Raw genomic sequence first — 15,215 nt, forward strand, 5'->3', positions numbered from 1 at the left:
TACTCCGCAACGGAAGAGGCCACAACGGTGAGAGTCCCGCGTACCACAAAAAAAAAAAAAAAAAAAATTAAGGAAGCTGTCAGTTACTTTTCAAGTCCTGGCCACTTTGAACTGATTGGTAAAGAGGTTACTGTTTGGTTTCCTGCACTGCTACCAGAGAGTAGCCTGAATTCCTTAAGTCAGACTTAGAGCAGGCTGAATTCCTGGGCTAGTTGCTGCAGGTCTGTGGATCAACGTTCTGTGTTCACATATGGTCGGGCCACTGTCTGTGTGCGTGTTCAGTGTCTCAGCTGACGGACTCCTTTCCCGAACTGACATCAAGAGATAGTTGGGGAATTGTTGTCTTTGTTGCTAAAACTTAAATAAAAATGTATCTACTATTTTTAATGCCTGAGGGCTGATTCAAATCCAACCTGGATGTGGAAAATCAAACCCGATCTGGGGTGCCATTTAAGGCAAGCGCAAAAAGGGAAAAACAATTTCACCCATATCAACTATACCATAATCAATTTGGATGCTGTACCGAGTGGTGAGTGAAAGAAGCGAGAAAGGCATTTCTCAACCTGTGCAGTGTCTTCAGAGCTGCTGCAGGAGAAACCTGAAAAGTTAGGGAAGATTAAAAAGAATATGAGTTTTCCCTATTAGGCAGAAGTTCTGGTAAATTACTGGTACATTTCACATATCAAATAATGACACCAATATAGATATAACCTAAGTACAGCCACATACCCAGGGTTGTAGGGTATATTTTGGGGCTGAATTTAAGAGACTTGAAAAGTGCACAACAAAATGTTTTAACAAAAGAGGAACGAAATTCTAGGATAAGTTTCATCTTTGTAATAATTTCCCTTTAAAAAAATAGACAGCTTATCAGTAAGAAAGCCTCCTAATAATCTATTTGACAATGTTACAGCTACATTTTCACAGTATATGTTCATAAACTTTAATTACTGGAATTAAAAGAGAGTAGCACATATGGTAAGACTATGTTAAAATGTAAAGTGACAGGGCTTCCCTGGTGGCGCAGTGGTTAAGAATCTGCCTGCCGGTGCAGGGGACACGGATTCGAGCCCTGGTCCGGGAAGATCCCACATGCCGCGGAGCAACTAAACCCATGCGCCACCCACAACTACTGAGCCTGCGATCTAGAGCACGTGAGTCACAACTACTGAGCCCGCATGCCAAAACTACTGAAGCCCATGGGCTAGAGCGTGTGCTCCACAACAAGAGAAGCCACTGCAATGAGAAGCCCGCGCGCCGCAACTGGAGAAAAGCCCTCACGCAGTGATGAAGACCCAACGCAGCCAAAAATAAATAAATAAATAAATAAAAATTAAAAAGAAAAAGTAAAGTGACAGATGTCTATAAATATTAAAATTCTGTAATTATCAATATAGTTCATTAATTATCTGTCTGGATCTTAAAAATAGGAATGGTATTTATTCACAAACATTCAGCCATTTAATGAATAAGACCTTGTATGAGGAAAATAAGACACGACAAGCTGAGGCTTTTTTAGGGTTAGTATTTTACTTCTAATAATCATGCAATCAGAAGTGGTGTGGTGACTTTTAATATGGTTTCATAGTGTGAATATTGCAAACCAGAGCTTAACTTGGATTTAAATAGACTGAATTTCCTCACGATTCTTCCTGAGAACTAAAGAAAAACAGTGTATCTAGTGGGATCATGGATATTGACGGGAAATAATTAGAATGTTATCTGACCGTTGGATAACATTAATATTAGAGTAAATAAAATATTAGTAATGCTTGGCTTTTCTTCCACTGGGGAACCTCATGGGGGTTTGGGCAGGGTGACTGAGAGCTTCCTCTCAAGGTTATCTAAACCAGGACTTATCCAAAGTTAATCTTCATACTAACTGTCTTGGGATATGGGTTCAGGGTGGGGCAGAGATGCTAGGCTGCTAGTCCCAGGACTTTAAGCAACAAGGTCTGGACCATCAGCCACCAAAGATTTTGATGTATTTCATACCTATCAACACCTTTATACAACTTGGCATGTAAAACATTTTACAAACATCTCTAAACAACATGCTCATTATTTATTGTCTGTCCTTCAGCACTGATTCCTTTAGAGAAATCTGTTCCTCAGGGCAAACTCGCCAGTGGAAATCGCTATGAACCCGGCAGGGGAAATTCCTGTCTGGCATTAACCATGGTTATCCCAGCCCTCTAAGAAACGCAAATGCTCAAAATGGTCATCATAAGTGAGAAAGTGGGAGGATATTATAATTCTGATGATTTAAATACAGGAGTCTCTGTATTATGAGATATTCTGAAGTAATGTGGTAAATGATTTCCACTTGCCTTTTCAAATTACAAGTGAGTGCACTTGCTTTTGGCTATGGTGGGGGGTGGGGGGAGGGCTTTGTATGATTACATTAATTCCTTTGAACAGGGGAGCCGTGTGGAGATCCAAGCCCACCCGATCGGCATTCCCCTGTGCCTAGAGGGCAGGGGCTGGACAAGGCACCATTCCTTACTGTTTCCTCTTTAGACACTGCCAGAGGCTGCATGAGAAGAAAGGATTGTGGGCATCTGAGACTTGGAATTGGAATTCCAAGACCGTCCCAAGTCAAGGTACTTAGCCGGATGCCTGCATACTCCTTGATGCTCCAGCTCATCCTGAGTGCTCTCCACGACAGACTTTCGGCTCCCCATTCCTCACCCAAATGTGCCTGACCTATGTCCGTGTTTCTCAAGGCAGGGATGGGTGACTGCAAATTATCCAATGTTTCATGAAATGAAAGAGAACTGCTTTGTTTGTCTGAGCCTTCTCTCCATCTTTTCATGTTCAAATGTCCCCTGTCCTTCACGGTCCACGTGGATGCCACCTCCTCCTTGGAGCCTTCTTGATCCCCACAGCTTACAAAGCTCTACCCCTATAGGACGAGGCTATTGCACTCGTGGCACTCACCTCCATCTGCCTGATGTTATACATGAGTACCAGGTCTCCCCTAAAACACTGCCAGCTCCATGAGGGCAGAGACTGTCTCACGTATCTCTAGCAGGCACTCAGGAAAGATTCTGGAAAGAAGGCACAAATAAAGGCTACTATGTCCTAATGCCTGCCAAGGTGTTATTACAAACTAAAATAAAGCTCTTCTTATCCTTATAACATGTGTCACCTTATCTTCGATAATTCTAATGCCCCTTATATAGCATATTAAAATTGCTCAAGCATTTTCATAGACATTACTTTTTAAGCCAACGTAAATTTCCAATGTTGTGCCATGCATGTGCTATTTGGAGGACAGTGCACCTGTTCTTTTGCCCCCATTACAACCAGCCGTTGGCTGCCTGCACCTCAATTAGAGATGTGCCCGGCTGACAGCTCTCTGGTTCCACAAAAAAGCCATAGCAGGAGCACAGCATGACGTTAGCTCTCCGGCTCAGGTGAGGTGAAAAACCCTTAGTCCCGAAAGGAAGTGTTCTGCTTAATATATTAACAGGGTGAGTGGTGTATTTTTTCCCTTCCTCTCCTCTTCTTCTTCCTCTTATTTTTTTTTAAATTAACACTCCTGTTCCCACAAACCTATTTTACTAGATTCAAATTGCCATTTTGTTTCCTTCTACTTTTCATCTACATGAGCTTCTGTTGTTCTCACTAGTCCTTCTTTTTCTATGTCTTGTAAGTTTTCACCTCTTCTTTTCTACTTCCCAATTCTCTGAACCCTTTATTTTTATTGGCTAACCATTTGCCACAGACTGAATGTTTATGTCCCTCCAAAATGCATCTGTTGAAACCTGATGCCCAATGTAACCGTATTAGGAGGTGGCGCTTTTGGGAGAGGCAGAGCCCTCATGAATGGGATTAGCGCTCTTCTACAAGAGACCCCAAAAAGGTCCCTTACCCCCTTCCACCACACGAGAACACAGTGAAAAGACAGCTGCCTATGAACCAGGAAGCAGGTCACCCCCCTCACCAGCACCGAATCTACCAGCGTCTTGATCTTGGACCTCCAGCCTCCAGAACTGTGAGTAACAAATTTCTGTTGTTTATAAGCCACCTGGTTGGTGGTATTTTGTTAAAGCAGCCTGAACGGACTAACACAACATCTAAAATGTGGTGTCTATAATGGTCCTCTTATTTATTTTTTTAGTGATCATTTGTTTTCTCTTGTTTCATCAGTGTCTCTATTTTATAAATTTTCTATGCCATCATTTCCTCTACTATTTCAATTATTTTTCCATTTAAAATCTAGATGATCCAAAACCAAAATGAAACAAGCAAAAAACCAAGTTCAGAGAATTACACTACAAACACCTGGGCCCACTATTCTGCTAAGTTGGCTTCAGATTTTAATTTTCTTGGGAAAAAAAAATAGGTCAAGCAAGTTCTTTTCTATTCCTGTTTGAATAAAAACAAAGTGTTATCATGAATTGATAATGAATTTTATCAAGTGCTATATCTGTGTTTTCCAAGATGCTCTCGTTTTTTCTTTTAATCTGTTAATGTGACAAATAACATAAAAGCAATTTTCTAATTTTAAACCATCTTTGCACTCTGCAATTAATCCAATTTGTTCGTGATATATTCTTTTATTTCTATATTGCCAAAGCTCAGTTTGCCAAAATTTACTTAGGATTTTTGTAACAATGTTTGCAGATGAGAGCCTTTGTAACTTTCCTTTCTTCCACTATTCTGGTCTGAGTTGGGAAGCATTTCCTCATTTGCTATTTCAGAGTTCTTATACCATCCAGATAATCATTTGTTATACACTTAACACTTCTGGGGTTAGGTTTTTTGGTTGATTTTTAACTACTGATAAAATTCTTCCATGACTTTTGATATTCAGCTTTTCTGTTCCTTTTCCAGTCCCTTTTGATAAGTTATATTTATTTGGGGAAATTGTCCATTTTATATGTTCCCAGCATTGGCATTAAGCTGTGAATAGCACTCTCCTCGGGTTTTCAGAATCTCTGCTCCCTCTTGGCAAAACTTGTCTTATTTAGTCTTAGTGTGGTGTGTGTGGTGTGTGTGCTTAATCTCAGTTTTTTCCTGCTCCATCTGGCTTGCAGGCCTTACCATTTTATTGCAGTGAATCAGTTTTGGTTTTTATATCTTCTTCATTGTTTCTTTGTTTCTATTTTATTAATTTATGCTTTCTCTTAATTCCTGGTATCTCCTATTTTCGGGTTCATTCTGCTGAGTGTATATCTCATTCTTTTTCCAGTCTTTTTTTTTTTTTTTTTGCTAAGCTATGACATTTAAGATTATACATGTCCTAGTCACTGCCACTTTTGATGGACCCTGCATGTTTCTATCTGTTTCATTTTCATGATCATTCAGTTACAGACTTATTTTCTAAGTGGAGAAGCAGTTTTGGGTTGTGATAAAGAGGATCGTTCTGTAACCGAAAGTGGCGTCTGGCCGCTCGCTGCTCAAAAGCACAATAATGAGGCCAGGTTGGTGGAAAGGAAGGTTTGCTTTATTTTGGTTGCCGGCCACCGGTGCGCGGGAGGGCGGATGCCCAAAGGCCCACTCTCCGCAGCCCCACAACCAGGGGGCAAGAGCTTTTATAGACAGAGGGAGGGGCTACGTGCAGAAACAAGGCAGCCGGCTCTAACAGTCATCTTGAAAATGGTCATCGGTGGTCTGACCAGCGTCATCTTGATTGTGTAGGTACAGTTAATCTTGAGTTCCAGGATCAGTTTGTTTCCATTTCTCTGAGGCCAGTTCTCAGAATTGTGGCAGCTTATGTCATGGCTACATCCTGGTCATCATGTAGTTAACCTCTTCCAACTGGTGTGGGTTTCTGTAGCTACAAGACAGCTCACAGGATACGGCTCAGGATATTATCTGTAGCCCTCGAGGAGGACCTAAATGTCCTTGACTTTGCTTAATGACTGAACTATTATTATTTGGTCTCCTTTGATGGTTTTCCTTCGTTTCTGCATTTTCTCACTTCTCTGATTAAACTTATTCTTTGGCTTAAGTTTTTCCACAGACAAAAGGCAGGTGGAGGACCTGGGGCAGGGGGGCAAGGACCGTAGGGTCCTGCTCCGTTTCAGTTCTGCCTCTTGGACAAGTTAATGAACCACTCTGTGCCTCAGTTTCATTATCTGCAAATGGAGATAATGATAGTTCTTATGGCACAGGGTCTTTACAAGCATTAAGTTGGCTAATCCATGAAAGATGCATTGAAGAGTGCCTGGCACAGTCATTGCTCAGTTAACATTAGCAATTATCATTCCATTATAATTTTTTATTTACTATGTTTTAGAAGTTCTTTTAAATTTCAAAATATATGAAACTTTGTTGTCTATTTTTATTAATTTCAAGTTAATAGCATTGAGGAAAGAGAATTGTGGCCAATATGATAAAAATGCTTTGGTATTTGCTTTGTGGTCCTAAAATATCTTGCCACATATACGTAAAAATTATGTCTATTCTCTGTGGGGCATAGGGTTTTTTATATAGCAATTAGATCACACTTGTTGTGTTATTAAAACATTATGTGTCTTTGCTAAACCCTTACCTGCCTGATCTATCAATTACAGAAAGTGATGTGGTTAAAAGCCTCTCCTCACCCTGGTGCTTTTGTTTATTTCTCTTCTGTCAATATCTGCACTTCACATTTGAGGCTGCGTCGTTAGGTGCATGCAATTTCAGAATTATAGTTTTAGGTGAATTCATTCATTATTTAACGATTTTCATGATCCCCAATAACGCTTTTCACCTTCAACTCTTTGATGCCCAGTATCGTTATAGCTCACAAGTTTTGTTCTTTTTTGCTTCTGTTTTGGTATATGTTTGGTTTCGGGTTTTTTTTTGATTCTTTACTTTTAACCTTTCTAGGTCATTATGATTTAAGTATATCTCTTGAACACAGAATATAGCACAAATTTTTAAAATACAATTTTTAACTGACATTGTATCCATTTAGGACTACTGATATATTGGATTTATTTCTACCATCTTATTTTCATGCTACTTTCCATACTTTGCTTCCTATTTCTCCCTTCCCATCTCCTAGCGAATTAATAATTTTCATTGCCTCTCTTTTATTTCCAAATCATTTGTAAGTTATGGTTCTACTTTTATTCTTTAGGAGTTACCCTTACTACTCATGATGTATATTTGACTTAAAACCAAAAGTTAACCAATATCCTTACTCTCTTTTCAAATGTCACCAGGATTTCAAAATTCATTTTAAAATGCCTACAACCTTATATGTTACATTTTCCAGTAGTTTAGCTACAACATTGTTCACATATGCTCAAATTAGTCATTATTGTTGTTGCTAGTTTACAACAACAATAGCTAGTGCTTTTAAAATTTAGCCAAAATGTATACATTTGTTTGCTTTCTATTTATTCTTGCAATTCAGTCTTCCCTTCTAAGTGTAGTTTTATTCTTCCTGAAGAGGAAAATTAAATGGTGCTTTGGGTATGAGTCTGTTAAAGTAAATACACTGTCATGGTCCAAGTACCCCCCAAACCAAGAAATGACTGTAAACTGACATCTGTGGGCTGGGACCGTGGGTATTTGCCGAATCTACTCTTTCCCTGAGGTTACCGTCTTTCAAGGGCTCCACATTTACGTGGGGATCTCAGTTCCTACCTTTGCCCACAGGAGGCCCAAGGCCCCGTTTCTTGTACCCACAGGAAGGTTAAACCCAAGTCCCTATTTCCAAGGGACACTTTGCTGCTGCTTCCAGCCATGTGCTCACGGCTCCCCATATTCCTCTGGGTGATGCTTTCTTGAGCACTCAGCTCTACATTTTAGAGAATAGTTGTTCCATTTTTATTAGCATTTCTAGGAGTTTTCTGGAGGTGGGTTTTCAATATATTTCAGGCACAATATTGTCAAGACCTAAGGCTTAGATCTACAGCTTATGTCAAAAAATGGGATCATATTTTATTTTATTTATTTTTTTTAAATGGGATCATATTTTAAATCAAGCCTCCCTCTTTGATACTATCGTATATACCTTTCCTCTCTCCCAAAGGCTTAAGTAAATACTGAAACAAATTACATTAAAATAAAGTCTTAAAATAACTCTCAATAACCACTTTTGCTCTGAGCAGCACCTGTCTCCCACTCCCTCAAAAATGGGAAGAAGGTCGTTTTTCATGGATGGGTTCCTCTTACACCTTTCCTTTTATTACGTAGACAGTTTCCGAGACAGGTTTGTTGATGCTACTGTGAGTTACAGATTCACTTTGAACCTTTAAAGTACAAAATGGTTCACAGAAATGAAATGTTTCTGCACTAGAGAGGCAAACTGCCAACAGTTTACAAGAATAGGTTCCGGACTTCCTTGGAGCAGTGATTAAGAATCCGTCTGCCAATGCAGGGGACATGGGTTCGAGCCCTGGTCCGGAAAGATCCCACATGCCGCAGAGCAACTAAGCCCATGCACCACAACTACTGAGCCTGCGCTCTCGAGTCCCCGAGCCACAACTACTGAGCCTGCGTGCATAGAGCCTGTGCTCCACAGCAAGAGAAGCCACTGCAATGAGAAGCCCACACACCATAACAAAGAGTAGCCCCCGCTCGCCGCAACTAGGGAAAGCCCGCAGGCAGCAAAGAAGACCCAATGCAGACAAAAATAAATAAATTTTTTAAAAAAACTTAAAAAAAAAAAAAAGAATAGGTTCCGGCAAACTCCTTTCCCAAGACCCTAAGAACCAGCTGTTCCTTGTGTGGAATATTTATTACAAACTCCTGAAACACTGGAGATGTCAATTGCTCTTCAGAAGACCTGTTCTTTAGCACTAAGTTATGTACAGTGGCTGTCCCCAAGGGTCTAATTTTATCCTTTCACGGGTCAGACATACACACACACACATTTCTAAAAAAAAATCAAAGTCTCTGGAAAAGACTCTTTTTTAAAAATTTTATTTTATTTATTTACTTTTGGCCATGTTGGGTCTTTGTTGCTGTGCGCGGGCTTTCTCTAGTTGCCGTGAGTGGGGAACTACTCTTTGTTGCGGTGCGCGGGCTCAGTAGTTGTGGCTCACGGGATTAGTTGCTCCGTGGCACGTGGGATCTTCCTGGACCAGGGCTCGAACCCGTGTCCACTGCATTGACAGGCGGATGGAAAAGACTCTTGTTGGGCTCAATTCTCTCCTTATAGCCAAGGAAGGAGAAATAGCAATAGAATGAGAAAGAAAAACCAACCCCCCCTCCCCCCCTGCTCTGATCAAGAGAAAGAAAAGACTTTTCTAGTTCATGAAAGTCAGTATCTTAGAAAGGTCTGGGCGGCTCAAGGGGAAAATCACCACAGCAAAACATTACGGGTTCCATCTTCACGTTTCTCACAATGAGTAAAATGCCATCATGCTTTTTATTGATGCTTTGAGCCATATAACAGATACAAACGTAGAGTTTAACACAAGCACAGGTGTAACAATGACCCAAGTCAAGAAACAGCAAATGATGGTTGTCGGAGAGCAGCTCCCTAACCATCATTTCCTGGTCGCCCCGCCCCACGCCCCTTCCTCCCTATGCAGGTCACGCTCTCATTATTTCTCCCCAAATATGCATTCCCAACAATACAAAATAGTTTTGCCTATTTATGAACATCATATGGACTTTTAAATAAAATCATGATGTTTATATTCTTTTGTGACATGTTCCCCCTTAGCATTGGTTCGTCCAGGTTGTCATGTGTAACTGTAATTCATTCATTAGCATTGCAGTATAGTAATCGCCCTCTGACTCTACCAGGATTTACTTCCTTATTCTGTTGTTGATCCATCATATTTTATGGCGATAACCTCCTCCAAATCCTTGATGTTGACCATGTGCTTCCCAACTCCTCACCCCAGGGGGGAGCATCCAGCTCTTTAGATGCCGTGGGCATGGCATGTATTATTTTGGTCTTTCACACTCAAGAGAATCTGAAGTTGTTTATATTTTATTTGAAGTTCTTGGAATGTAAAAAGTTGCTTGGTTACTAGTGAATAATATTTTTCAAGGTATTGTTTCACCAGAAATCACAGCATTCATCTCAGATAAGGCACATGGTGAGTGGCCAGCAAGTTCTTGTGGGTGGTAATACTGATGACGCCTGCCTGGTTGGTCACCAGAAACACTTTCAAGCAGAGTTTTGAGTTAGGTATTTGTTAAGCACATCTTTCCTTTCCACACTGAACTGAAATTATTTAGGTTAAAAGAAATTCACCTGATACTTTTTAAATTTTTATTTATTTATTTATTTATTATTGTTATCTTTTGCTGCACCTTGCAGCTTGCGGGATCTCAGGTCCCCAACCAGGTTCTGAACCCAGGCCACAGCAGTGAAAGCCCTGAACCCTAACCACTAGGCCACCAGGGAACTCCCCACCCGACGCCTTTTAACAACCGAAAAATTGTGAACGTAGCAGTGTCATGAAGAGGAATGAAAGAAAAATCAAGTTCCAGATCCACTTTGAAGCCCCGTTTGTTGGTGGTCTCTTTAGCTCTGTCACCTTCCCCCACAATGCCCGGCAGCTTGTGTGGTGTCACCTGCTGCCAACTCCAAATCCACCAGGGCCAATGGACAGGAGAAATCTTACAGCTATTTTGGTGGGAGGCTGCGAGGTTTCCAGCAAACCATTAGTTGCTTTTTCAACGACATTGTCTGATTGAATAATCTATAGCAGTAAAGTGCTTTTAACTTTTTCTTTCCCTTCTTAACTAGGAAATATATCAAATATAAATGATACCTAAAATATCTGTACAGTTCAAGAGAGTAATAAGGCAAACATCCGTATATAACCCGAACCAAGAATCAGAACGTAGGCGGCACTCCAAAGTCCCTCCCTCATCCCCTCCTGTCCCCAGTAGAAACGATTGCCGTTTATTTTGACGTTTCTAAGAATCATTTCCTTGCTTTTTTTTTTTTTTTTGCAGTTTTATTGTCTATGAAAGCATAGTTTTGCCTGTTTTTGAATTTTGTGTAAGTGGAATTTTATTGTATGTATTATTTTGTGACCTGCTTCTTTTTTTCAATTGTGGTAAAATACACATCGTATAAACTCTACCACCTTAACCATATTCAAGTGCACAGTTTGTGGCGTTAAGTACAGCCACATCATTATGCTATCATCACCACTATCCATCCACAGAACTCTTTTTGTCTCACAAAGTGAAACTCTGTACCTGTTACACAATAATTCCTCATTCCCCACTCCCCACAAGCTCCTAGCAACCACCATTCTCCTTCTGTCGCTATGAATTTTACTAATCTAGGTACCTCAAATAAGGGGAGTCATACAGTATTTGTCCTTTATCGACTGGCTTATTTCGCTTAGCATAATGTCCTCAAGGTCTCCATGCTGTAGCATGTATCAGAATTTCATTACTTTTTAAAGCTAAAAAACTTTCCATTGTATATATTTAGGCCGCATTTTGATTACCTATTTATCCATTGATGGACACTTGGGTTCTTCCACATTTTGGCTGTTGTGAATAATGCTGCTATGAACATGGATGTACAAATATCTCTTCGAGTCCTTGCTTTCAATTCTTTTGAGTACATATACAAAAGAGGAATTGCTGGATCACACGGTAGTTCTAGTTTTAATTGCTTGAGGCACTGCCACACTGTCTTCCACAGCAGTAGCACTGCTTTACATTCCCACCAACAGTGCACAAAAGTTCCAATCTCTCCACATTCTCATCAACACTTGTTATTTTCTGTTGTTGTTTTTTTTTTAATAGTGGCCATACTGATGGATGTAAGGTAGCATCTCACTAGTGTTGATTTGCACTAATGATTAATAATGTTGAGCATTTTTTTCATGTGCCTATTGCCATTTGTGTATCTTTTTTGGATAAATGTTTATTCATGTCCTTTCTCCATGTTTTAAATGGGTTGCTTGTTTTTTTGTTGTTGTGTTGCAGAAGTTCTTTATATAGTCTGGATATTAACCCCTTATCAGATATATAATTTGCAAATGTTTCTCCCATTTTGTAGGTTGTTTTTTTTTCTCTCTAATTTTGTCCTTTGATGCACAGAAGTCTCTAATTTTGATCTAATTTTTTGTCTGTGTTTTTGGTAACATATCCAAGAAATCTTTGTCAAGTCCAGAGTTCAAGAAGCTTTCCCCCTATGTTTTCTTCGAAGAGTTTTATAGTTTTAGATCTTAGTTTTATAGTTTTAGGTCTTTGATTCATTTTGAGCTAATTTTTGGGTATGGTGTAAGGTAAGAGTCCATCTTCATTCTCTGCTGTCTATACCCAGTTTTCCCATCACATTTGTTGAAGAGACTGTCCTTTTCTCATTGAGTGGTTGTCAACAATCATTTGACTGTACATATAAGGGTTTATTTCTTGGCTGTCTATTCTATTCCATTGGTCTGTATGTCTGTCTTTCTGCCAGCACTAAACTTTTGTGATTACTAATGGTTTTTAGTAAGTTTTGAAACCAGGATGTGTGAGACCTCCAACTTTTTCTTCTTTTTCAAGATTATTTCAAGAGTATTCAGGGTCCCTTGGGATTCCATATGAATTTTAGGATATGACCTGCTTCTTTCGTCAAATGTCAAATGCTTGTGAGTTTCTCCTGGGTTGCACATAGTGGTAGTTCATTTGTTTCCAAGGCCACCTTTTTTTTTTTTTGCGGTACGCGGGCCTCTCACTGTTGTGGCCTCTCCCATTGCGGAGCACAGGCTCCGGACGCGCAGGCTCAGCGGCCATGGCTCACGGGCCCAGCCGCTCCGCGGCATGTGGGATCTTCCCAGACCGGGGCACGAACCCGTGTCTCCTGCATCGGCAGGCGGACTCTCAACCACTGCGCCACCAGGGAAGCCCTCCAAGGCCACCTTTATCCAGTCTACTGTTGTTGGACATTTGGGTCCTTTCCATTAGGGCTACCAAGAACAGGGCTGCTATGCACGTTCTTACACAAATCTCCTGGCACAGATATGTAACAGTTTCTCTAGGATGTATGCCTAGGCATGGAATTAGTGAGTCACATGGTATGGCCATACTCAACTTTACAGAGTAGTGTCAAACTATTTCCTAAAGGGTTGATACCTATTTACGCTCCCACTAACAGTATGTAAGAGATCCCATTGCTCCACATCTTCATATATTTACCAAACCTTGTTTATTACAGCAAAAATATTCGAAGCAATGTAAATATCTATCAATGGGCAGTTGCTATATAAATTATGTTAGTTATAGAGTGGGATATTTTTCAACCATTAAAAATGACACGGACAGCTAAGCTTTATTGAGCGAGGCACTTTACATACATCATCTAATTTGTTCCTTACAACAGCTCCATGAAGTAAATATTATTATTCTACCCTTGTTACAGGAGAAGAAACTGAGACCCAAAGATAAAAAATTGCTCGCCCAATTTCACGTAGCTCATAAATAGAGGCCAGGATTCATTCCAAGGCAAACTGACTCCATAGTTATTATAAAATGGTCCAAAATAAAATTTTAAAATCTAACAAAAGTAATCAAGAAAACCAGAAATAAGCAAATCCCTTTAGTCTTCAGGCTACCTAACCTTTATACGCAATTCTGTGGATTTCTTTTCACCGAAGCTCACAAAATCAAATACAAATTTTCCTCCATGGCCACTCTTTGAGGCACAATCAAAAGGGTTATGTCATTCGAAGAGTTACTAAAAGTCAAAATAACACTGGAAATATATTTCTCATGCCTAACAACAGGGCCATTCAAAATCCTTTTTGTTTGCAAAATACTCAAAATGTAATACATTTACGCTTTGTCAATCAGCTGCAACATGTAAGTAGTTTTTAGAAACTGGAAGAGGACTTTCCTGGTGGCGCAGTGGTTGGGAATCCTCCTGCCAACGCAGGGGACACGGGTTCGAGCCCTGGTCCGGGAAGATCCCACGTGCCACAGAGCAACTAATCCCGTGCGCCACAACTACTGAGTCTGCGCTCTAGAGCCTGCGAGCCACAACTACTAAGCCCACGTGCCACAACTACTGAAGCCCGCGCACCTAGAGCCTGTGCTCCGAAACAAGAGAAGCCACTGCGATGAGAAGCCCGCACACCGCAACGAAGAGTAGGCCCCACTCGCCGCAACTAGAGAAAGCCCGCGCCCAGCAGCAAAGACCCAACGCAGACAAAAAAAAAAAAAAAGAAAGAAATTGGAAGAGCCGCCAGCTCCTGTTTTAGAAATCCTCTCTGTCTGCCAATATCCCTTCCTTTTCACCCCATCGTCTCCTCTTCTCAGCTGATGGCCTCATGTCCTGCTTCATAAAGACAGGCACCACCCCAACATCCTGTCCCCTAAAGTAGAAGCTCCCTGATCTGCTGCCCTCCCCTCCTCCTTCCACAGCAGAGAGCATCTCTCCCTGTAGCAAAGGTTCCCCCCGCCCGCCGTGCTCTCCACCCATCACTTCCCGCTCCCTCAGGAAGCCCCGTGCACCGATGATCCCTTCTCCTTCCACTTCTCCTTCTCCATTCAGCCTCTCCCATAAGCGTATATTCCTGCTCTGGTAGCTCCCATCTTAACGAACAGATAGACAGAGGATGAACTGGACATCCGGTTAATACGGTGCAGCGTGTTCGTGCTCTGACGCACTCTTTTTCTCGAAACGTATAGTAATGAGAGAGAAAATATAAAAACAGAAGTCAGAAATGCAAACTGAGCTCAAAAACAAGACAACATCACTATGGACCCAAAACAGAACAGAACTGCAAAGCAATAGGCCAGCTGGGCTCCAGATCCAGATGAGGGTGATGAGGTGGAAGGATGCTAAGCCAGGCCAAGGGCTAAGCCAGGCTCGGGGCCGAAGCTGGGGCCGGAGCTGTGACACCGCCGGCTCCTGGAAGGAGGTGGAAGCCAATTGTTCCTGAACCTTCTATCAACCACATCTTTTATTTGCTGTGTTCTGATGATTTTGACCTCTGGGGCCCGGCTGACCTCAGCGAGACTGCCCCCCACCCAAAGGTTAGACAATTCCTAAAGATGGTAGACATCTCTACCAGGACCCAGGAACGTGCTAGGGACTTTCTCAAGGAGCATATAATTCTCTGCTAGGAATGGCACGGCTCTGCTCTGGAATCCCAGGGGCCTGCACTGTGATTCTCCCACTGGGGCTTGCAGCAGGCTGCACGCTGCATCTTTCCTCACCACTGACACCTCCAGCCCCACAGGGTCTGCTGCATCATACGGCCCAAGTAAGGCTGCTGGCACCACCAGAGCCTGAACATGGGCCAGAGCCCTTTCTGCTCCACTCAAAGCTGGCAGCCTTCACGCCATCCAGT

At 41.4% G+C, this 15,215-nt stretch overlaps 1 long non-coding RNA gene across 3 annotated transcripts in view; it reads right to left on the bottom strand.

Annotated features, from left to right (window-relative positions):
- The window catches only part of LOC117310018 (uncharacterized), a 59,775-nt gene that overhangs the window by 16,286 nt on the left and 28,274 nt on the right, over positions 1 to 15,215 (bottom strand). Inside the window, exon 4 of one of the 3 annotated variants that reach the window (XR_012328920.1) lies at positions 524 to 598. The exons of 1 other annotated variant lie outside the window; for it this stretch is intronic. This is a non-coding gene — a long non-coding RNA (uncharacterized lncRNA). Of the gene's footprint in view, positions 1 to 41; positions 599 to 15,215 lie in introns of those variants that run through there. One more of the 3 variants, XR_012328919.1, reaches the window with a different exon arrangement.

The sequence above is a fragment of the Tursiops truncatus genome, chromosome 21, assembly GCF_011762595.2.
Source record: "Tursiops truncatus isolate mTurTru1 chromosome 21, mTurTru1.mat.Y, whole genome shotgun sequence".
Classification (NCBI taxonomy): domain Eukaryota; kingdom Metazoa; phylum Chordata; class Mammalia; order Artiodactyla; family Delphinidae; genus Tursiops; species Tursiops truncatus.